Source organism: Bombus vancouverensis, chromosome 8 (genome assembly GCF_051014615.1).
Source record: "Bombus vancouverensis nearcticus chromosome 8, iyBomVanc1_principal, whole genome shotgun sequence".
Lineage (NCBI taxonomy): Eukaryota > Metazoa > Arthropoda > Insecta > Hymenoptera > Apidae > Bombus > Bombus vancouverensis.
In genome coordinates this window covers 991,338-1,015,692 of record NC_134918.1, presented here as the reverse complement: position 1 = coordinate 1,015,692, position 24,355 = coordinate 991,338, and the positions used below count along the sequence as shown (strand labels likewise).

Genomic DNA, 24,355 nt, shown 5'->3' with positions numbered 1-24,355 from the left:
GGATCTTTTCTGTTAGTATGCTTGTAACTGTACATATAACTTTCGAATTTTGTCAAGAAGTGTTGTTTAAATATTGTTTCATCAACTGGAATTATTATTACTCAAACTCTCAGTTCAATACAGTAATAAAGATTCTTGCTTATTCCATTTTTCCTATAAACATTATTATTAAATCATCGGTAAAAAAGATATCAATTATAAGTAGTTTCATTCACTACTAAAAATACCTTTATTACAATAGAACTCTATATATAATAAAATAGTCAAGAAATTCAAGTTTTTCGCGCTCGTAACTGTAGGTAGTCACTTTGAAATAAATAATAAATAACAAAAATTCTATCGATAAAATATTCGTAGGCTGCATGATTCAACAAATGCAATGTATTTATCAAACAAATAAAAAAAACGAGTAATCCGTATTTTATATTCCCAGGAGCTTCGCAATCGATAATGAAAATCGTTTCGTAGTCACTTGATGCGATGCATGGATGGTTCGATCGTACACAGTTAATGGACTAGAAAGTCTGGTGATTAGAAAAAAAGTTTCCCTCCAACGGTAAATTTCTCGCGGGGCTGACCTCTGCGTAATTTCGATCGCAATATCTTCTGCGATGATTGTTGCTCGATTTATACAGGGTGTTTCGTAAAACCGCGTTAACTCAATATGAACAATGTATTTGGATTAGGTTATTTGATTTAAAAAAATGCACTGAACACTAAGATATTAGTATCTACCCTTATTTTCTAATGAAGCGTTTTTTACAATATGTAATTCCAAAAGTTCTTCTAGAATAACAAAGCAAACCTCTTCCTCAAGATGCTCTGTTTTGCAACATAAGACATAGACAATTATCTATGTATGTATACAAGACGACTTTAAAACATCTACAATGTCTTTGTACAGTTCTAATTTTTCAAAGACATTGTTATATTTGTTCTGAAAATGTGTTAAATAATTAATATTAATATTTTCGAGGATTGAAACTTTACATTAATTTTTAACACATTAGCGAGGGGAATTTCTGATTGAGAAATGGTCAGTTAACGGGTTAAACAGAATCTTATTTCTGTTTCATTTCATACGAAGGTAAATTTTATTTTGTATAAAAATTTTCCGTGTAGCATCTTGTGAAATTACACATACGTAGTAATTTTTAATCAGTTACATCTAAGATATTTCCTGTTTAGGGTATTTGCTTTACCTTTTACTTGATTAATAATTAAAAAGATTCGAATTATTTTGAATACTGTTTAAATTGAAAGTTTTTGTTGATTTATGATAGTGTAACATAATACTAAAAACATTGGAGAAGAATAAAACGTTGGTATATAAATTTACAAAGAATATGTGTATTATCAAATTTTTTAATTTAGACTTTTAAGTATTCTAAATTTATGTAACATTCTTTAATTTTGACCATTTATTTATAAAATTCCATTTTATGCCTTAATACTTTACATTTAATACTTTGTGGAATTTATGCAAAAATCTCAAATAATAGGATTGCTCTGCAATACAATGCAGTGGTCATCCATCGCCGATTAAACGTAACGGTTTGATACAGAGACGGCGAGGATCGACGGCGAACGAGTAGTTAGTTAGAAAGGTGAAAGATCAATAGGAAGTCGTACCGGTGGATTTCTCGAACAAGTTGATACCTTGGCAATTCCGTTTACGAGGTCATCCAGCAACAAATTCGCCAAGGTGATCGAGAAGTTTCCTGTGAATCTAGTCACTAGTAATGATGGATTTCGTTTTAAAGTTGTTTTAGTTATAATAGACGGTAATATGTTTTAGTAAATAACAGATGTTTTAATATATTACGTGTATTTTATTTTTTTAATTTCTCGTTGTGTTTTATTTTATTTTATTTATTTCAAAGAAGTACAATGATGAACAAAAGAAAGTTTAGAAGATATTATTTCATTATAATTTTATTATAATCTTGGGAAACGGAATTATATTTTACAAGAGTAATGAATAGACGTGATATATTTATATTCCTACAATAGATGATGGTTACTAACATGAATAGTAATCACACGGATAGGAAAGTATAATACCTAGTACAGAGTTACTAATGCTCACATGCAAGTTTCAATTTTGAACTTTCTTTTGACCACAACTTTATACTGTTTCAAGAAGTAGTCGTGATGTCTTATAGGAGTTTAGATAATGAAGTTTTACAATGGCAAGCATATGTATACTCATAAATTCAATTATGTAATTGTATTGTGAGAAGTTTTATTTCTTTATGCAGCTTCAAAAACTTCACATGCAATATACATACATACATACATACATACAATATTGTACATACATCTCGTTGATAAATCATACATCTTTTGCTACTCTCTTGTGAAACAATAATAATTGATCTATTATTACAAAGCTAACAAAGTAACACTCAATCAACCAGAATAATTTTGGAAAATCATTTATAAAAGTTGCAAAGAAATAATGAATCGAAAATTATATACTGAAGTCTACAATTTTTTGACGTAAACCTCATTAAGAAAGCTCTTTCCACATAGGAATTCAACGAAGTCTGCGAAAATTTCAATCTGAACCATTTATAACATGTATGGAACCAAAGAAAAATAGAATGGAAAATCTATTAATATCTACTTGAGTTTGAGAGAAAAGTTACATTTTATTATTAACAGTATATGTTGTTATTATTAATAGAATAAGGTATAGCCAAATAAATTATTGACAAAATCCTTATTATAAATAGAATATAGGATATATAAATTCTTTGTAATCCATGGTTTCAAACAGCGTAGTAATTATAAAGATTTTTATAAATCTAATGACTTTTCACGTTTATCGCATTTTTTATAGTCCTAGTCTAATACGTTATATACCATTTCACTCATAGGAAGGAAAGAATTTCACTTATACTTGAAGGAACCTCGAAATCCTTAATGGGGTTGATAATAATAAATTCCGTACGCAATCATAATAAACGCCTTTAATTAATTTCCAGGTTAAAAATGATTAATTATCGTGCTATTAATTGCGAAAAAACAGGTTGAATGGGTATATAATAGTACAAGAGAAAGAAAGAAAGAAGTGGAAGAACAAAAAGGCCTTCGAAAAGTTGAATGGTGGTAGAAACTCGATAGGAATCGAAAGCGACAAGCTTATAATAACTGGTTGTTGCATGAGAGATGGTTGAAACCACCCTCATGCTCTTCGTACTATTTCTAGTAGTCCATTAGTTGGTCGAGTAAGTGAGGAAAAATGTAATAAACAGCGACACGTCGCGTCTTCCATAACGATATAGAAGCGTCGACACCGGAGAAAGATTAAATTGCCACTGCCACTATCACTATCAACCCTCCTTTCACCCTTTCCAGTTTCCTTCTATCCTTCGTTAGAAGTCGAGAAAGATGCTCGCGATCAAATTTGCCCCTAGACTTTTCATCCTATCTTTCATCTTATGCTTTGCTCTGTACTAGTCTTTGGATTTTTGGAGGAATTGAGAATCTTTCAATATTGTCTTTTTAGTATTACACATACATATGATTATTTAGAATTTATATATGCTATTAAAAGTTATTCGTATATTTCTTGAATGTATTGTAAGTGTGTATGTATACTACGATTGACAATTGATATTTTACGATACAGAAATTTTTTAACTAAAACTGAAGTATGTCTCAGATGTACGATTCACGTATTATACACGTATCAAATAAGAAACAGTTATAGAGATAAATCGATATTCGAGATATTATAGAGGAAAATCGTACAAAATGCTTAAAACTTTCATGAATTTAATTGTTGACCCGTTCTTGAAGTCATTAATTATATTCTAACTGTAAATTTTTATTTTCAATATGTCGTTGTGTAATCATCAATCACTTGTCATTTACCCTTTTAATCATTTCGTGATTTGCTAATTTTTTAAAACGTTGTTATATTTACGTCACAATGGAAATTTTCATTATAGTTATTTATGCATTAAAAAGTTTGAATACCGTCAAAAATTGCATTTCACTCGATCTATAATACAAAACTAAAATAAATCATCTAAATAAATAAAGTGGTTAAATCCACATGCCAAATACACTGCCAAAATGTATATATATATTCCCTTATTGGTACCCGTATGCATGGTACACATAATCCACTTTAACATTAAGCGGAATTACGTCAATTGCATTTCTACAAAGTGAAACTTTAATACAGACCTAGAAGAACAAGAAAAATTCGTCTAAAGAAAATGAGTTAATCATCTTTATATTCATTCGTCAAGTAGTATTCATTGTTCCTATTAATATCCGTATAAATATTATATATATGTACATACGTATGATATAATAATACATAAGTACTTATACATATATAATGGCGGACCGTCCCGATATTTACGATGTCTACAGATTATCTGAAACAATTTCTAAACTTTTAACTGTAATAATTTTTGAACTAGTACAAGTTTGGAGCACAAGCAACTTAATACATTTTGTAGAAATTAAAAAGACTGCAACGGCTAGCCTAGTTAAAAGTATTAAAACTACTAGGGTTCTATAAAAAAAAGAGCAGTCGCATTTTTCCGGTGCATTAATGCATAAAAATACATTAAATTATTTCTAGATTATGTATTATTGGGTACTAGTCAATTTTGACTTATAGTATTTTCATCCATTTCTAGCCGTTTGGAAAATACAATTTGCCCCAGTTGTATTGGATAGTCAGTATATATATAATATAAAAGCACATATACTGTACATGAGCCGTTCAGAAGCTTTGATTAACTTCGTAAACTGAAAAGTACAAAAAAGTGACAACACTGTTACAAACACTGTTTTTCAAATTTACCATAAAATTTACTATGACGCCCTCAGATTGGTTTCAGGTTTTACCAATATAATTATAATAATTGTGTTTTACTGTGGTATCAATAAAATTTCGGAATGCTTTATATATTTTACATTATACACACACACACACATACACACATTTCCTATGCTATTGTAAAGATAATGTATATTAATCGATACCCCTTCACGTATAGACTTCCGATTCGATAGATAAAAAGTCTCGGTGATAGGTGAAAGACGATAGAAACGGGTTTTACAGTTACAGCTTGGTGTTTACGAGTTCCTTTCTGTCCTCCTACAAGATACAGACGCTATTTGTGCGTGCAAAATCGGGCGCGTTAAACCCTCATTTCTCTTCCTCTTCTTTCGTTGTCATCGTCGTCGTCGTCGTCCTCGTCGCGGAGAAAAAAACGACATGGACGACGACGACGGCATCATTGTATTAACACGGTCGAATGGAAATTACAGCGACCTGGTCATCTGGACGTTTCGTGGGCGCGTTTACGACGTCGTTTCCCCACTTTTAATGAACAATGAGCGCGGCGAACGTTTTCTCTATGGCTCCGTTTTATCGCCGTCGTACCGGATAATAGTACGCTAGTACACTTCACGTTTTTTTATTCCTTCTCTCTTTCTATCTCTCATAATCTTATTTTATTTTCTCAATATTAAGAATTCTTTCAGAGATTTAGGAATAATTTTTCATTGAACTGTCATTTTATTTTTAGTATTACAGGCAATTTATTGACTTTTTCGTTTTCCATTCCACAGATTCATTTGAAAAAGTTTATTGTGTATTTCTAATTCGCCAAGCGTAAAGAGCGAAATTTCGTTAGGATTCCGGTTAGGCCCTGTATTTGCTATGGTATTACAATGGTACTACGTATCTATATCATAGTATGATTGCATATTGTATTACGTGGGTCTAACCGAAAATGTCCTTTTAGTTTGATTAGGGGAAATTACTGTGAATGGGCCCTAAAGAGAGCGATGGGGGAGATTCACTATCGCAGGGAACTATCGTTTTTCTGTTGGTGGTCATTTAGTGATTTCTTCCTTGTCCGAGGAATTTTATTTGCGAATAAATGTATTTTTTTTAAAGTACAGTTAAAGCGATAACATGTTATTATTTATTACTATTTTTCTTTTTTCATATACTTTCTGCCCCCTCGGGTTAAGACTAACTCCCCGTTATATTTCTCTTTGCTTTACACTTATGGTCTACCTCTCTAAGTTTAACATTTTTTATACTTAATATTTAGACTTAAAACCTGCAACCTAAACTTAACCTTAAAATGTTCTTATATTCCCTATTCTCTACGTTTTTACTACATATATTCTCGAAGCGCCCAAACTTCGGCAATATACACATCCAAACAGAAACATAAAATAGACTGCCTCTTATTTAATAATATTATATTTTATTTAAGTAATCTAAAATAATATTAAATATTTTTACAAATTAGAGTTTGTAATATCTTGAAAAAGTCCATAAATAAATGTGGTAATTATTCGGAACAGGAGCGACCTCATTGTTTGCAATAACCGTGAAAAATATTGTCAAGATCAAGATTCTGAAGAATCTTTTCCTATACATAATCGTACCCACGCCCTAATTACTAAGATAGTCGCAAAGAATTTCAGTTAAATTTAGGTTATGATTATATCTCATTCTGGAGTAAGCAGCCGCATTTTTATATGGTCTAACCTAAACCATTGATAATATAGATAACCATTTTTAATGTCGTATGTATAAAAAAAAAAAAAAAATAGAAAAATCAATGAATCGTAGGTTGGACTAGAGTTGGGAACGCTTGAAATAATTCTCGATGAATCAATTGATGTATGGAATGTTGTACTTTATTTTGATTTCTATTCGGTGAAAAATGAGTCATATGAAAAATTATATACAGAATAAAAGGTTATAAAATGAATTGTTAAATAATACATATTGTATTAAATATAAATTACGTTATAATTCGAAAACTATTGCCACGTCGCAGTTATATGTATAGAAGAAAAAATGTTCAGAACATTGATCTTGATAATATATTTTAACATATTTAAATTTTAATATTTGTAGTTAAAATGACATATTTGTAGTTGCTTGGGTTTCGATCGTGTTTTTTTACTTAAAGACGAAAATAAAGAACTGTATCCTCTCATTAGTGAGCATATAAGTAGAGAAAGTCCTAATTTAAATTGCAATTATTGCTTGAAATAAAAATTACAAAGTCGTTTTATATTTATAGTGCTCCAAAGTACATTTTTAATTTCGTATTATAGAAAAAATATCATAGAACTACTAATAGAAAGGAATGATTATAAAAAAGATAGAATGGAATTAAAACTCTTTGTAATACAAATTTAGAATAATTATTTCCTTGTATATACATATACATAAATATACATATATGGTTATCATTGTAAATAATTAATAATTTTCATAGGTTCTCTTGCGATATAGTGTTTCAGACATTTTTTATACTCTTCTCTAAAATCAATGTATAATATTTAGTTTACTATCAGTTAACTACATCATACTTTTCCATCAACTTGTATCTGCTTTATCGACAAGGAAACATACGATGCCAATAACATGCACCCTTTACTAAATGAAAGACATAGTTCCTTGCGATCGGTCGTAAAAGTTTTAAACGTCAATGCATTAACTCAAGATTTATTAGCACTAAACCGCACTTTATTCGCGAGTAAAACAAACGAAAATATGTACTATGGCTATCCATAAAGAGAAACGAAAGACATAAAATAATAATTTCTCCTGGCTCGCTTCGCTGAAATAAGATTAGTTCATTTTCTACTGGTATTGTATATTATATTATGTATTATATGTTCGTATATTTCGTTTTCCAAAAATATTATTTAAATTAGAAAATGGTCAGCGACGAAGAAACAGAGACACTTAACACTTCGCAATTAGCAATTTATAATAACAAATTAACAATACAATGATTCTCAACGATTTTACAAGCCGCGTTCTCTGTGCCTGTTCTTCTCATGTAATTCTGTCTCTTCTGTTCTGTCCTTTAACCAGTAAATTATTTTCTAACGCTCCCTCTCTTTGTGACAATATTCAATCTTCTTCAAATTAAGAACAGAAATGCGGATTTCAATTTCACTACAAATCGAACTCCGACATATGGATACATATATTACAGAGTTACGTATATCTAGGTATAAAAAACTAACTTGTTACGACCAATTTTTTATGGAAGTAAAGTTCCTTTAGAATATTTTTATAAATTGAGCCTCTCACAAGTCAATTTGAGCAATTCTACTTTTTATGCAATTCATTTTCATCTGTTTTATCAGTTGTATCTGTTTTACTATTGCACATTAGCATTTAAAAATCAGTTGAATCACATAATATGCTATTAAACGTAATTACGATAATAATGAGGAATAAAATCACTCCTAATCATTCATAATTTTCTAATTAAAACACGTCCGTTTGAAACAAACAAACAAACAAACAAACACATACATACACACACGTATAAATATACAAATATTAATAGAATAATGTATAATATAATAATAATATAATAGAAAATATTAATATAATTTCCGACTCACACTGAGTTCTAAAGGGTTAATTAAATCAAGCTTCCCTTTCTACATACATAGAACAGTTACTCAGCTAAGACAGTAAGTTCCTTTCCATAATTCGGAATAGTCCGACCGCTCAGCGTAGAAAATCGTCGGCCACGAGAAACTTTCTAAGTGCAGACTGCATAATCCATTGCATGTCGACGCGTGCGCACGTGTTCACGTTCCAACTCTAGCTATTGTGACGCACATAAACAATCATATAACAACATATACAGTTGTCTGTGTGTTTGTACGCGGTCAACTTTCAACTTCGATGGAAATGTAACAGGTAGTACGGCGAGGGAAATGTGAGAAAGTAACGATGCTTTGTCACATGTATAATCCGTTCTTTCAACCTTGATGATACGATGTGTGATAAAGTTCGTCAGGCTTGGAATTGGTCTTTTTTTTAAATGGGATCTGCCCGCGGAGGTATTATGAAAGATTAGTGAATAGTGAAAGTTTGGTTGATCCGCTAGCGATTTGTGGCGTGGCTGATAGAGACGGAAAATTGTACTTCGCGCGCTCATATGTTGAACTATTGAATTTGTAGAATATATGGTGCAATAGAGAAATTGGAATTCATTTTACTTCATCCTTAAATAGTATCGTTGTATTGTAGGTGACTATAATGATTTATATTAGATTACTAAAATTTAGGGAATTTTTTCTTCTTTTGTATTTTAATATAAAAAAGGTAATTAATATAAAAATAGATTAAAACTGTCGAGTTTCCAGCATATAGTTAACATTTTCCACCCGATGCATGCACTCGTTTCTACATAAGATAATTTTAGAATGAAACGAAGTGTAGGATTATGGTTCATAAGATAAGATTTAACATGGCTTTACTAAATTATCCAGTAACACGAATTACACGAAGATGCAGTGAATTTATAGACCTCTATTTGCTACTTTGTTTCTCGATAAATTATGAAACTCTATGAATTATGAATTTATTATGAATTTCAAACAAGTGAGATCTCTCATAATAGAATTTTTAATTTCAACAAAAGACCATCATTTTAAAAGTTGCATAAAAATCACATAAGTTTATGGAATCTTTACTTGTACTATGTACAATATTTACTGTGTACAATATTGTTCTATATCGTGTTACGATTTAATAGGATGGTTTTAACAATCTGCGAATTTTTCTAATGCTAATGCTAATAAAATATTCTTTATCTGATATAACGATATAATTATTCCATGAGAATTGATAAATTTGTTAGCGTAATAAATATGTATTGGGGTGTGACATATTAATAATTTGATTATTGATAATATAATAAAATTATCTTCTAAATCTATTTCTATTGATTGTTATTCTCTATTGATTAAACGTCTTTTTAATGATTTAAATCGATTATTACGTTTTATATATAAGACCAGAAAATATCCTAATATTTGAGTCTCTCTCAGAAGCTAAACTAATTAACTCCACTTTGTATTAATTTCTTACCTTCATCACGTAATTATACGATTAATCCAATCTCAATAGAATCAAATAGAGTCTAAGGTAGATTTAAAAAGCAGTGTTTGTGATATCATCACTTTTACGTATTTTTCAATTTGTGTAGCTAATTAATATGATTTCTGTAATTGAAATTTGTAACCTTATAATAATTTCTAATTTAAATTCTTCATCCATAAGTATAATCTACAAAAAATATATGATATAAAAATGATCGCTCGTGTATGTAACAAAACACACACACATAAAAATTTAAATAACAAAAATTTTTAATACGACTCATTTGTTTACATACATGTGTATAGAACGTTTGAAGTGGTATTATATAAAGGGTTTCGGAACTGATGAAAGTTCCTCATAGCTTCTGCGATTGTTCAGAATAATATAAATTAGATTAGCTTCGATAATGTCTGTCTGTTGGCCAGCTTCCAAAGCTTCAACATTACGTTTCATCAGTCTTTCAGAGTACAGTGTTCACACTATTTTTCACTTTGCATGCCGCGATCGTGTACGTTGATGGATGTTCTGAGAATGTCCCTCGGTGTCCCACGAACGAATAGAGATAAATCTGAGACAGTTTGTACATTATCGTACGCGATACTTCAACCTGACAAACGCTCGGTTTACCGTCCGTATTTTCTAGGTATAATTATTAATCACAAATGGATACGAGCGCGTGTTTAGATTCCACGAGGCTGCTCACCTACGCTTGGAACCAAACCAAAAACCTCCACGATTTGAATTATAAAATTATGAAAATTTACAATTTTTATTTTGAATTTACACTATTCGATTTTTATAGATTAAAAATTATTATAAATTATAAGTGAGGGATTTAAATTATAAATTACTAGGTAATTATCGTTATCTCCACCTCACGGATTTCAGTGATTTTTGAATATCTTATAGAAATAAACATTTTGAACAACTTTTTCCTTTTACATATAACCACTACTCGGCCTTAGTTTCCGAGAAATCTGCAAAAAACTGTCGGTACTATTCAGTGAATTCTGCCTATAATTGTGCATCCGTGACAGCGTATGCATCAGTTTGGTTACCGGTCGCCGTGCCGTGAGGCGGTCGAATAAAATAGCATCTATCCCTAAACTATAAACGAAAGATAAAAATTAGGTTTGAGACTTATCCGGCCTCCTCATGGCACGGTGACAAGCAATCAATACTAACGCATACGTCACAAGATACATGTTACGGACACACAATTATAGGCTGAATTCATTGTAGTGGCATCGACAGTTTTTTATAAATATCTCGGAAACTATATAAGATCGAGCGACACCTACGTGTACAAGTAAAAGTTATTCAGAATCATGTCCCGGAGAACATACAAAATTATCGAAATTCAAAAGAGTGGGAACCTTCTAAATAATTATCAAACATTTTACAATCTATTCTAAATGGAGTTACTATATCGCAAAGTTTGAAATATATTATTTGTGAAAAAAAGAGAGGAACAAATCTACCTACAAATTTATCTCAATAATTTAAAAATTTAACCCTTTGCGCTCGAGAGGCGACTCTCAGTCGTTACGGCGTTTCATGCGGCAACTCGAGTGGCGAGTGAGAAGCAACAGTCTCTGTTTATGCTAGATTTCGACATCTCCAATTGATGAGAGCGCAGTATTGGTTCGTAAATAGGTTCATTAGATTTTTATGCTCTTTGTTAAGAAGTGTAAAGCGTTACACTTTAAAATGGAGATAAATTATTTAATCCCAAACTTTTCCGAAACTATGGTTCTGACAACGTTTTCGACGTTAATTCAAATTCGGTCATGGAAAAATTACTATAGTTTATAAACCCTAAAAAATGGATTTCGGAAGTGAAGTTAGCTCAAACAAGGATGAATTTGATTTTGAACTGTTGAGAAACGAGATTGATAGTATTCATGAAAGAATTGTTGATAGAGAACATGAAAGCAGTGATGGAGATAGTGATACTGTTATCACATTCAGTTTGGCAAACATGGCATAATGTCACCAAGGAAGAATTTTGGCCAAACCAAGGATGCATCTTGGTGAATGCTTTATGAATTATCATACAAAAAAATACAGTAATTAATATTACAAAATCATATTTTCAAAGATGTAAATATAGATATGTTATTAGAATATAATGTTTTTGTAAATTAATTTGTATATAAAATCATTTTATGCTGCCTGTAAGACACTCGTCACGTATGCGCAAAATCATTTCGAGTTTCTACTTAGCCTGACCGAAAAAGTCGTCGAGCGCAAAAAATTAATAACATACGATAATATGTAATGGAAGCTCACTATATCTAGAATAATTTTGTATTATTAATTGTACAGAATTAAAAGCAAATCTAATTTCCTGTAAATTAAAAACAGTTTCGGAGCTTAAGAAAGAATCTTTGTTTCTGCAACAATACAGTAATACAGAAATTCTAACTCTAGTATCTGATAATAGAAAATGTTCAATTTCTCTAAAGAAAAGATTAATAAAATAGTAATATAATCAATAGAACTGCATTTAAATTTTCCATGATACGTAAAGTCATCAAAGGAACAAGTAATTTTTGCTCGGGGAATTCCATGAACGATGACAGAGTGGTTATGACAAATCAAGCATCAGGCCAACAGGATGCAGAAAGAGAGGGCGCGAAAGAAAGGGGGGAGTAACAAGTCGACGAAGAGAAAATACCAATGAGACTTCTCAACGCGATACAAACGTAGTTAATGACTGGTTCGTTAATCTAATCTAGCCGATAATAATAATACGTGAAAACGATACTGTATATTCCGGTGTCTGATTACCAGACTTATTACCAGACAGATATATTCCGGAGCTTCTTTGTCGAACTGACGGAATGCAGGCGAAAGAAAGATAGCGAAAATTTTAATATTCATCTTGGAGGTTTTATAATTTTTTAAAATTGTAATCGCATGCTTAACAGCAGATTACAGTAGACGAGAAATTAAATTTAAAATTGGAATTCGATTTTTGTCTAATAGAATGATATAGAATTTAAAGAATTAGTCGTAATAATAAAAGCTTTAATATGTTTGTAATTTTATTTTATAATTTTAAATATTGTTTGTTATTGAGGTATTGAAAAGGTATTGAGATATGTATTAAGCTTTAATACTGTGCTTACAGAAGTTTCTTGTTATGAGGCCACTGTATTAGATTAATTCGATACATTGTAAAAAGGATTTTCTATTGTTTCAAAATTAATTCTTTTCTTTTGAAATTACGTACTAAAGACATATATATGGAGATACTTTTATCAAAATTTAACGTTGACTTTTACATTTACTATATTTATTTTGAGATTATATTTATTGAGGTATATAATTATATATTTCCATTTTATTTTCATCTTGATTATAATTATTTATATACAATATATTTATACAAACATAATAGAGACTATTATCTGTTCTAGTGTTAAAAGAATTTGAATAAATTACACCGATATATTTAAGTTGACTTTATCCAATAAGTAACAATATAGGCCATTACTAAGGCAATGATATTCATTAAAAATCCACGAAACGGTACTTTTCTTTATTAGTACTGGGTCCTTCCTTGCAACCGCACGGCGCGGCGGTTTCTTCAGCTTGCAAGCGGTTTATCATAACATCGGTCTCTTAGTGATTTATATGTGAAACCTTTTCGTTCTAGTTTTATTTTTATACTAAGGTAGATTTATTTCTGACAGTATATACGCCTGTGCATTTACACCGTGTTACAGAAATTGCAAATTTATCGTTATTGAGATCTTCCTATCATTCATGTTATCTACCTCTCATTCACGTCCTATTCTTTTAAACGGTAATTAATAAAAATTTATATTTTACGCAGTTTCTTTATCGACGTTCTTACTTTTTTAATAGGTACATAATTTGTGAAAATAAGTAGTAATTACTAAAGTTATAACTAGGATTTGTTGTTAATTGAAAGTTGAATAAGTTAACTGCATGTGATACTAAAATACTATAAAATGAATGATAAAATGTATAATAATTTTATGTTGTATGTTTATTAAAGTTTTTCAATTCTGTACATGTGTAAAAGGAGATTGTGACTCGGATGTAAATTAACACAAAACAAACATTAACACAAAAAGAATATGTTTTATATTCATAAGAATTGTCGAACTTTCGATATTTTTATTATGGTACAATTACTTTTATAGAACTGCTCACTTAGAATGATTATGTTGTGATTAATTTCTAATAGAATTTATTAAATATTATGTTTATAGGACAGTAGAATTAATAGATAATGCAGTATAATTTGTATAAATACTAAAATTTACCAACCTTACCGTTTGCAATAAAATTTTGCAGTATAATATAGAATTTCTTAAACATTATTTCAATGGTAGATTAGTAAATTGCGGATATTTATTCTGAATTGTTCGCCATTTTATAATATGTAGTGCTAAATTGTTAAAACCGACAATTTCTAACTTTCAATCAGCATCAGTACGTGGAAGTCGCAATTTGGAATCGAGTCATTGAAATGTTGTTTCGATCCACAGCGAAACGGATAACGATCAGGTAGAATGAGGGGTCTGGACGTTCACGGCCCCTCATCCTGAAGAGAGTCGACGCGAGTAGTTTTCATTAGGACTCGAATTGGCCTCGGAGAAGCGTGGTTTGGTTGGATCTTGCACGGAGGGCCGTCTAAGTATATCCATGTTATTTCTGGCGGGAGCTGACGCACTGTTTCTCTCCTCATCGCCTCTCTCTTCTCTATTCGCGTCTTCCAAAGAATTATTCTCGTGTAAGCAAAGCACGATACACTTGGATCGAAATTATTTCGCTTCTCGAGAATTCGATGTCTGAAGCTGATCTTCTTTATAGTGTTCATTGCCACGGTGCTTGATGATTTTCGAAGAAACTGAAGTTGCGAAAAAAAAAGGAAAAAACAGCAAGGTCGACTTATTTACGCTATATACATCTATTACACTTATGTAGATAGAGATGAAGGATTTCATGCCAAGTATCAATTAATATTAACATAACTGTTGAATATGTAGAAAATTGTGAGAACTTGTTATAGTAGTATTTAACTGTCGTTAATCTTGTAACACCTCGATTTGACAATATTAAGTTTATAATCATGGAAATATGTATTAGAATACGCATCTTTCCAACTTAATATAACGATTAACTTTCGAACAATGTAAATACATAGAATGTTGCTTTTCATTACTAAAAACGTGGTATTATATAAACAAAAGTACCATACATTTACTATATATTTTTAATATGCTCTTTGAATTCATCATAATGCCTCGTATAATACACAAAAGGTACCAACATGTATACATATAGTGTCATTTATAAAATTCAAATCGTAGCCAATATTTTAATGTTATGACTAGCAATATTTTTTAAATTACGAATGAGTGAAGCAATATTGCTCTCAATGCTTTAATTCGCTTTATGCTTTGATACCTGTTCCAAATTGTATTCGACGTTATTTATTGCAGTAGTATGATTGCTTCTACGCAGGATTTGGCTATATACAATATTGGGGTATATACAAGTGGATATGATATAATGGCTTGTAAAAAAATAAGAATATGTAGAATAACATTTTTTTATATGTCGCTTTATCTTCAAGGATATCCAGTTTGAAAGTTTATTGAGTATCGGACGAGAAAATGTTGTTCTATATTTTGTATTTACTTACATGCTACCTGTCCAGTCTCTCGAATTCGTCAAAGTTGGAATTGGTTCTGATGAATATATTCGTAAATGGAAGATTGAAACTGAGTTAAATTATCATAACTGAATAGTAGTATTTAGTTGATATACAGTCACTTACAAAAGTCCCCGCATCTCCTGTAAAATGATTTTTATTAAAATAAATGAAAAATAAAATACTACAAAGCATTATTATAAAGTTGGTACGTTCTCTACCAAAGACTGAAACTTGTTTTATTGTTGCTTTGTACATAAGAACATAAATATGTTGTTTTATGACGCTATAGTCTGAAGAGTTATATTATTGTTTTATTTGTTACTATCATTATATTTTCATCAGGCATACATTTCTGAAGCCTTTTAAAAAAAAGTCATTGGAAGCTTCATTCACAAAGATTTTTACGTCTTCATTATAATAGAATTCAATTATAAACTGCTACTTTTTATTAATGCTATTAATGAAAGTCAACGATACGAACTTTCCACTTCCTTCACAAGTTTTATAACATTCTTTAATCAGTTTATAATGAAAAAAGTATATATAATCCTGTTAATATTAGTTACGAACTCGAAATCAGTCAGATTGAAAAATGGTAAGTTTATGCTGCATGAAATTAAGTTAGATACAGCAATAAACGAGTGAATAAAACAAGAAGATAACTGTACTTTCAGTTATAATTAAGATCCAAGGGCGAGGTAAACTATATACCATCGTAAATCTAACAACGAATACAATAGAAGTGGATGCAAGATAAAGAATAGTGCATTATCCATGAATATAAATGTTCAACGATTCGTAGATTTCTTTCACATATTTTGGAAGTATATATTGTAAATGGCATACTTAGTGAACTAAGTCAACTACAAACATTATCATATTATCTTTCTCGACGAATTTGGTATAAAATAAACAGTATACTGCAGATTAGAACATTATTTGAATAAAACATTTGAATAATCATTATTTAAAAAATATGTGATCTTATGTAATTAGTTTGAAATAATTTACGATTTCAGTAAATGTTTATTGACAACATTTTTCAGATAGTTGCTAAGTGCATTATACACATTAGCATTATCAAGAAATAATTGAATTATAATTTAAATGTTGTCACGTTTTAAGCACAATGATTTGGATATATATTTTATGATACAAGCGTATACAAAATATAACATTTAAAACTCAATTCATAATTTTCATAGAAATTTTATTGACTTACAATAATGTAATTTTAGGAATTTGAATGATATTTTTGCAAAACATGTAGAAAGATTTTGTATTTTTCTTGTAATTTAAAATAATTTTCCTTGTACTTTGACTTCCTTGGTATAAGTTCTATCCTTTATTACGCTAATTAGTAGCTTTAATGCTAAATGTGGCAATACTTCTATTTTTATATTAATGTATTCTAAATTTATCCTTGCATTTATTCTTCACAATTAAATCTCGAAATTTGTTCTGCACAATTTTATCTGTTTCTTTGATGCTCAAATCTAACAGCTTTCAAATTTCTTAAAACAAATCAATAAATTTCTCCAGTCTCACAATTAACATTCTAAAAACCTTATACACGAAAAATATTCCAAAAATCAATCAACGTGGAAGCTTCTTTTATCCTTGAATCTAGTTTCGGCAAGGATAGACAGCAACGAAGGCAAGTAATAGCCGCGTAAAAGCCAGGCAACGATTCTCGTGGAGAGAGAAGCAGCAAGCGTAGCAGCGCTGCGTGCGTTACGACGACGATCATGGGTCCCCGTGACTTCATGGCTCGACATGAATTATTCATTGGGGCCGTGGCAGCCGTTGGGCCCTCCGCTCACGTGATCCACCGTCAGATTGTATAGCCATTCTATACATATGTATACAACGCACCTATGATCGCGTGTGCGAGCGTACGCGCGAGCATCGAGCATCCTCTGCCTTCTCTCCTTTCTCCTTTCGTCACTCATTTTACACTACCGCTTGTAAGTATCCGGACACTTTGCTCGATTTGCAATAACTGTACGTAGCCATTACGAACATGTGCGAATTAATGAGAAATTAATAACAAACCGCGATAATTATCACCTTCTTGTGGAATTAATGTAATGAATTGGAATCGATGAAAATGGAATTAATGGAATGAATTAATGATTGTTTTAAATTGTTTATTGAAATTGTTGTTGGCTGTGGGAAGCATGTAAATAAGAATATTTTATTTTTATATGAGAATTTCGAACAAAATCGCATATTTAAAATTTTGGAATTATAACAAATCGTGCAATCAAAAGATATTCTACATGTGTGTAACATCAACACTATTATCATTAGACTGCCCATATTTATGCAAATTCATGTTTTTATGAATATAATTAAAAAATGGGATCTAGAGAATTGTTTGATCTAGGATATTATAATAAATGCTATAATCTAAATATTTTATATATTTTTGCATACGTGCATTTTATAGGATTTTACAGATTCAAATCTCCTATAGACGTAGAAAAATTCGTAGTCTAATTAATCGCTATTATCCCATAGATTATAAATTCCCAAAGAGTAGATCGCAAAATATAAGAGTATAATATAATATAAGAAGAGAATGTACATGTTCATGAGTATGAGTAGTGTACATGTTCATTAGGAGAATTTTATTTATCGAAAATTGCCGGATGAATAATCCAAAAATGATAATTTCATAAAAGTTTGAGAACCTGTGACAAAGATAAATCACAAATAATAATTGCTTATTATATTAATTATCCCATAATATATAATCATATATATTATGTAATAGTATATGTAGTACTAGTGTAATATATATATATATATATATATATATATATATATATATATATATATATATATATATATATATAAATATATATATATATATTACACTACGAGAAATTTAAACATGCAAAATTGTACATAATTCGTATAATATGCAAAAATATAATATCCAAAATAAAGTATATATTATAATATTTGGCAAATAAAACAAGTTTCTATTTAAACTCTATTCCTTTAGTTATGTTTACGAAACTATAAAAATGCACAAAATTCAGCAGACTATTGTACATATAGTTATACATGCATACATATTTATATCGTACTAAAAAATCTAAAATTTGTCCTTGTCTAGTAAAAAATATGCAAATGGGTATACTTTAATGTCTTTAATGGATACAGTTAGTAGATATATATTTGACATTTACGTTAATATCATTTTTTCTCATTCGTTTTAAAGTTATATAACGTGGGCAGTCCAAGAGGCAGACCATGCCAAACGAACGATTAACCTCGAACTTGCCACGACCTCCGACGCCCGTTTACGTTTCCCATCCGCTTGCTCTCAGTATTCTGTGGAACCAGCGAATAGTTTCATTTGCTTGATAGTCGTCAATCACGATCAGTCTCCGGTGCCTGTTTTCATATCATATCATGTTTGTAGCAATTTAACTCCAAATTAAACGTTTATTCTGGCCTGTCCTCTTGATTTCATCTCATTCGACTTTTCGTTACTATATAACTTCTGTTATGATATTAGGATTGTCAAGAATTGCTGATTTTTATGTTCATATTTACTGAAGTTATAAAAATTCTCAAGATTTACAGAAAAAGAATTTCTAGAGCTAGACAAATGTTTCGTAAGATACGAAAGTGATACTTTTGAGAACTATGAAAAAATTCAAAAGCGAAAATTACGAAAATATTGGGAAATTACATAGATAATTACATAAAGCTTCGAAAATTATTAAAAATGTCAAACGCTGCTAAAAAAAACTTCAAAGGTTACAAAAACTGCAAAGTTGTACAAAAAATATCATAAATTACTGAAAACTTGGAAATATATCTGTGATATTAAACAATTTGAATAGTTAAAAGTTACGTAACATTACGAAAATTATGAAAAATTTTAGAAGCTAGATTTTTTAAAAACAATTTTTGTTTTTACCTATAAAAATATTGAGAAGCTAGGAAATTTTCCTAAAAACTTATTTGTATTAATCGTATTGATTAAGGCGATAGTTATTAGTTAAAGTCTAGCATTAGAATTGTGATACTAAAGGAGAGGATTGGCGGAGTGAGGTATGTTTAACGATTTCTTGAAAATTAGCCGTGGATTGTCTAGAGTCTAGGTGGAGCGTGAGAAGAGAATACAGGGAGAAAGAGGAGATGGTAACGGCAACGATGAGAAGTAGCTTAGCGTCATTGAAAGGTCAACACTATCAAGTGCACACTTGTCGCCCGGCTCGTTTACAATGCACGCTGCATCCCGAGCGGCGAGCACGTCGCTTTTCTACGGTTCGTTCACCCCGTACCGAAATTTCTTTTCAAAGTATCGCGTTCCTCGCGGACAGGAAGAACGTCCAAGGCTACAGATTCCTCTTCAGTGCTATGTAGGGTTATTTACAAAAAACGAAATATATGTATTTACAGTTATATAATTCTTTATTATTCGTATAGTAGGTGAAGAACGTACAATATATAAAAATATGCAATATATGGTAAATATAGAACGTACAGAAAATATAAAAATATAGAAAATTAAATTCGCTAGAAGCATGGCACATTTACTAAGAGTAGAATGTGTATATGAAGTGGAGTGTAATTCTTAGTGTTGGTATATGGCATATAGGAATTTTATATGGAAATATGTGCAATATATAAAAATATAAAAAGTCGTCGATTCTCCAGAAGAGCGAGACATCTCAAAGATGGCCAGTTTTGAGATACCTACAAAAATTGACTAAAAGTAAAATATTTAGTAGAATATAATATTCACTACAATATTCAGTAAATAATATTACAATATATAACGTTCCAGGTATTGTTTATATATGTAATATATAATATATGTATTTTATATTTACATTTTGTAATACTGTAATATTGTTTATTGTTTACTATATTATTGTAATATTTATCATATTTACATTATATACATACAGTATATATATTGTAATATGTAAACATTATATAGTAAACAATATTCAAACAATATTTAATACAGCTAATTATCTAATAAAATCATATTATTCAACAAAAAGAATATCGCAATTCGCAAAAACTGCTTAACTTTTTTCTAAGTAGTAAGTAATATACATAAGCAATATTTTTCTCTCAATTCAAAGTATATTAATGGAATTATATAAAAAGAAAAATGTTTTTATCGTTAGAAGGTTGAGTAATAAATAATTTTCTACTTGGAATCTTCTATTTCAAATCGATTTTTTTAAATTAAAAAATTACTTTCCTTAAGTGCATCATTCCTCTAGAAAAGCTACGATGTATTCAAGTAATAGATGAAATATTATTTTTTAATGGAATTTTATGTTTGGAAAATTAAAACTGGTCAATGATGACGTGTAATATTTCTAAGTATATTCAACATAGGAGATATTAAATTTATACATTGAATAATTTTTTGTTATAGTTGGTGACTTCCTTTTATTATTACCTATATCATCAAAAGAAAATATATAAATAATAAAAATATTTTTATATAGAAATAAAGAAGTCAATTATATGTACTTAAGAGTAATGAATAAAATAGTATAGAATGTCCCAGAAAAATAACAAACGTATTTTCGGAATTAATTTACACATATGTGAATAGCATATCTTTCATTTGTTTTTATATATTTTGTATATTGGAATATATCCTCTTTCAACCTATGATTATGTAAACAGTCGTAAAATCTGATTTTATTAAAGCCTCGCATTACTTATTTGTCATGATTAATTGCGGAAAAAAACTTACAACAAAAGAAAATATTACAAAACCATGCGTCGTTACGTGCAACGATGGGAGTATATTTTAGAATTCTTCTTACAATTATTTAAGATTCTATATCTGCATTTTAATCATTCTAAATACTACTTGATTTCAATAAAATATAAAAAGTCTTCGAAATAGTTTGTGTTAAAGTATTCAATCAAAATCAAAATTTATTAGAAGTCTGTGTTAAATTTCTGCCAAATTTGTATTTACATTGATTTACATCATACTCTTAAGTGTATTCGTTTGTATGTTTTGTAATTATGTATTTTATGGTTGCTTCTTCTTCACTATTCCCTTGTTTAGGTAATTCTAATTATCCCCTTCTCTGGCATCTCTCATCATCATTCCCCTCTCGTGGTCCGTGGCCGGTCCGTTCCTCTTCCAATGCAATTTGGACGTCGCGTAGTCGCGTCCCATCGCAACATTGCAGTCCAATTAAACCAGTCGCTCGAACGAATTCCCCAACCTCCATTTTCATTTTCACGTACACCAACACTGTTGTATTTACGTGTCAATTTCCGTGCGTCGCGACGACGGATGAGGCGGCATCATGAAATACACAGAAAGCAAGGATGAAGAGTGGAGAGAGAGGTTAGAGATGGGAAGGCATCATCGACAGGGCTATCTAGAATTCGAAGCTGGGCCGGTTCGTTTGGCGCCAAGCCAGGCCGACTTACCCAATTAGGTTTCATCACTGGGTCGCCAGCTTCCCTGGCTGCCAATATTTGCAATACCTAACTAAACTGATCCAATTATAACCAAACCGCTGCTCCATCACTCGATTGACGTATAGTTCTGTTCTGCGCCAGATAGTGGATCTGCCTGCTGGATTTGTCCTTTCTGCGTTTATTGCGTTTATATAGCAGCTGAAAACGATATACAGTGCTTACGAAACGTACTTTTACATATATCCTCATTTTCCAATAAAGCGTTCTATTATCAGGTTCTCTATTTCATTCTCATAGTAACAAATTTTTGTAGTTACATAAAAGTACCTACAATACTATCAAATGATACGAAATTTAATATACTCGGACTTAATTAATTAAGTATATAATTCCATTATAAATACAATGTGCAAATACTTTTTGCAGCCACTGTTGCATTGTGTATTATAAATCGAAAGTCTAAGAACATCTATTGATATAGACGTATTCTATAGAGGCAATTTAAATTTTGGACTGGAACAATTATTTGCAAATTCATATGTTTATAGTTTCAAGCAAGAGCATCTGTAATACCAATTCAAACGTTATATGATTATTATTAAATTTAAATTTGATCTTAAATAACATGTGTAATAAATCTATATTGATGACATATGAATATTTGTAGTTGTTTGCATTTTGATCGTGTTTTTAGTGGTGCTTTGCGCTTTATTCTAATGTTTCGCGGACATTCGGTTCACTTCTCCGGAGAATCGATATGTTCAAGTCTGACAGCGAGAAGTGAACTGCAATGATCACGAAATATCCGAACATAATGCAAGCAATATTAAATGTACGATCGAAATCTGAAGAACCACAAATACTTCAGTTAATAATTGCAGTGAAAATTCAAAATGTAAAATGTTTTACATTATATTTTTAGTATTATTTATTAACTATTAGTTATTATAACATATATTTACTACTGCTAGTGAAAATTAACTCGTAATTATTAAACGTTAGATACATACAATACATTTGAAGGAGACAGGAAGAAATAGTTTCGAGTTAGCTCCAATTATATTTCTGCATTCAGAACGTGTAAATTTTAGTTCTTTACCAATCTTATGATTTTAGTTTTTTCCTAATTTTATGCTTATTGTGGTACATCGTTTTCATCTATAGCCGTGCATCAAATGCTAATATGTCTTATACGATAATGTAAAATAATAATGCATAAAAAGTAAAACGTAAGTGCATAATAATATAATAATATAAAATTCTGATAAAAAACAAAAGAAGTAAACCTTCGTTTTATTTTGTGGCAAATATCTCGTTTTCTCGCAATGAATCAATGATCGATGAGTGGTTAAACTGGAGATGATTGGATAAGGAAAGGCATAATATAGACTATAAAGGATGTTTGAATGAAGCATGAGGTACTTAGGACAGTGCGAAGAGAAGTAATTGCTTGTTTATGGAGGGTGGTAAGGAGTCGATGGAGGTTGTTCGAAGGGTTCAATTGGGACTCTTGAAGGTTAAATAGGAGGCGAGTTGGTGTTTAGTTTGAGATTGAGTAAATGATTTAGAATATTTGGCTTATGTTAGTGAAGGGTGTAAATGTCGATAATTCTTCGACTTTGATGTTAAATGTTATTCTGTATGTTAATAAAGTGAATAAGTAATGTTACGTTCTTTTTTTTTTATTAGAATGTGTCAATATACAGGGCAATTTTAATACAGTGACGAGCATGTGAATGACACGGCGTAGATTAGATAATATTACGATTAAAATTATTTTTTATATACGATAGTATAAAACTTTTAATATATTTTAATTATATTATTATATAAATTTTGTAATAGCTTTTTGTTTGAAAAAATGCATTTTGCTGCTAATCATATAATAACGTTCAATTTCTTCTCTTTCCTAAGGAATAAAATAATTCTAATATACTATATCTGTAATTTTTTAATTATAAAATATTATTTTTTTATGAAAAGTAAGCTAATGTCCTGATTCTTTTGAACAGAAGTACATGCATATGCTTACCATTGTGCCTTTTTCGAAAAAGCAATTTCAATCTCTTGCATTTAAGATACACAAATTTTATACGTAATTCTCACTCAGTTATCTGACTTTAATCCTTTGAGTGCTACGGATATATTGTCATAAATCATTCTCTCAAAACGCAAAAAATGAAGGAGCAAAATACAAATGAACTTTGTTTTGAGACATTCAGTGAACTTCCACGCATAAATATATACGCTCGTAAACAAATACAATTACTTCTTTTGTAGGACAAAGTGCAGTATAA

The 24,355-nt window shown here is 30.2% G+C and overlaps 1 protein-coding gene and 1 long non-coding RNA gene across 11 annotated transcripts in view; one reads left to right on the top strand and one right to left on the bottom strand.

Moving 5' to 3' along the window:
- scalloped (TEA domain transcription factor 1 homolog scalloped) overlaps nucleotides 1–24,355 on the top strand; it is a 337,742-nt gene that overhangs the window by 24,792 nt on the left and 288,595 nt on the right. The gene's annotated exons all lie outside the window — the stretch shown is intronic.
- On the bottom strand, nucleotides 21,425–22,257 carry LOC117164704 (uncharacterized). Its single transcript, XR_004465727.2, has 2 exons — nucleotides 22,068–22,257; nucleotides 21,425–21,885 (listed from the first exon to the last, which is right to left on the bottom strand). It is a non-coding gene; the product is annotated as an uncharacterized LOC117164704 (long non-coding RNA).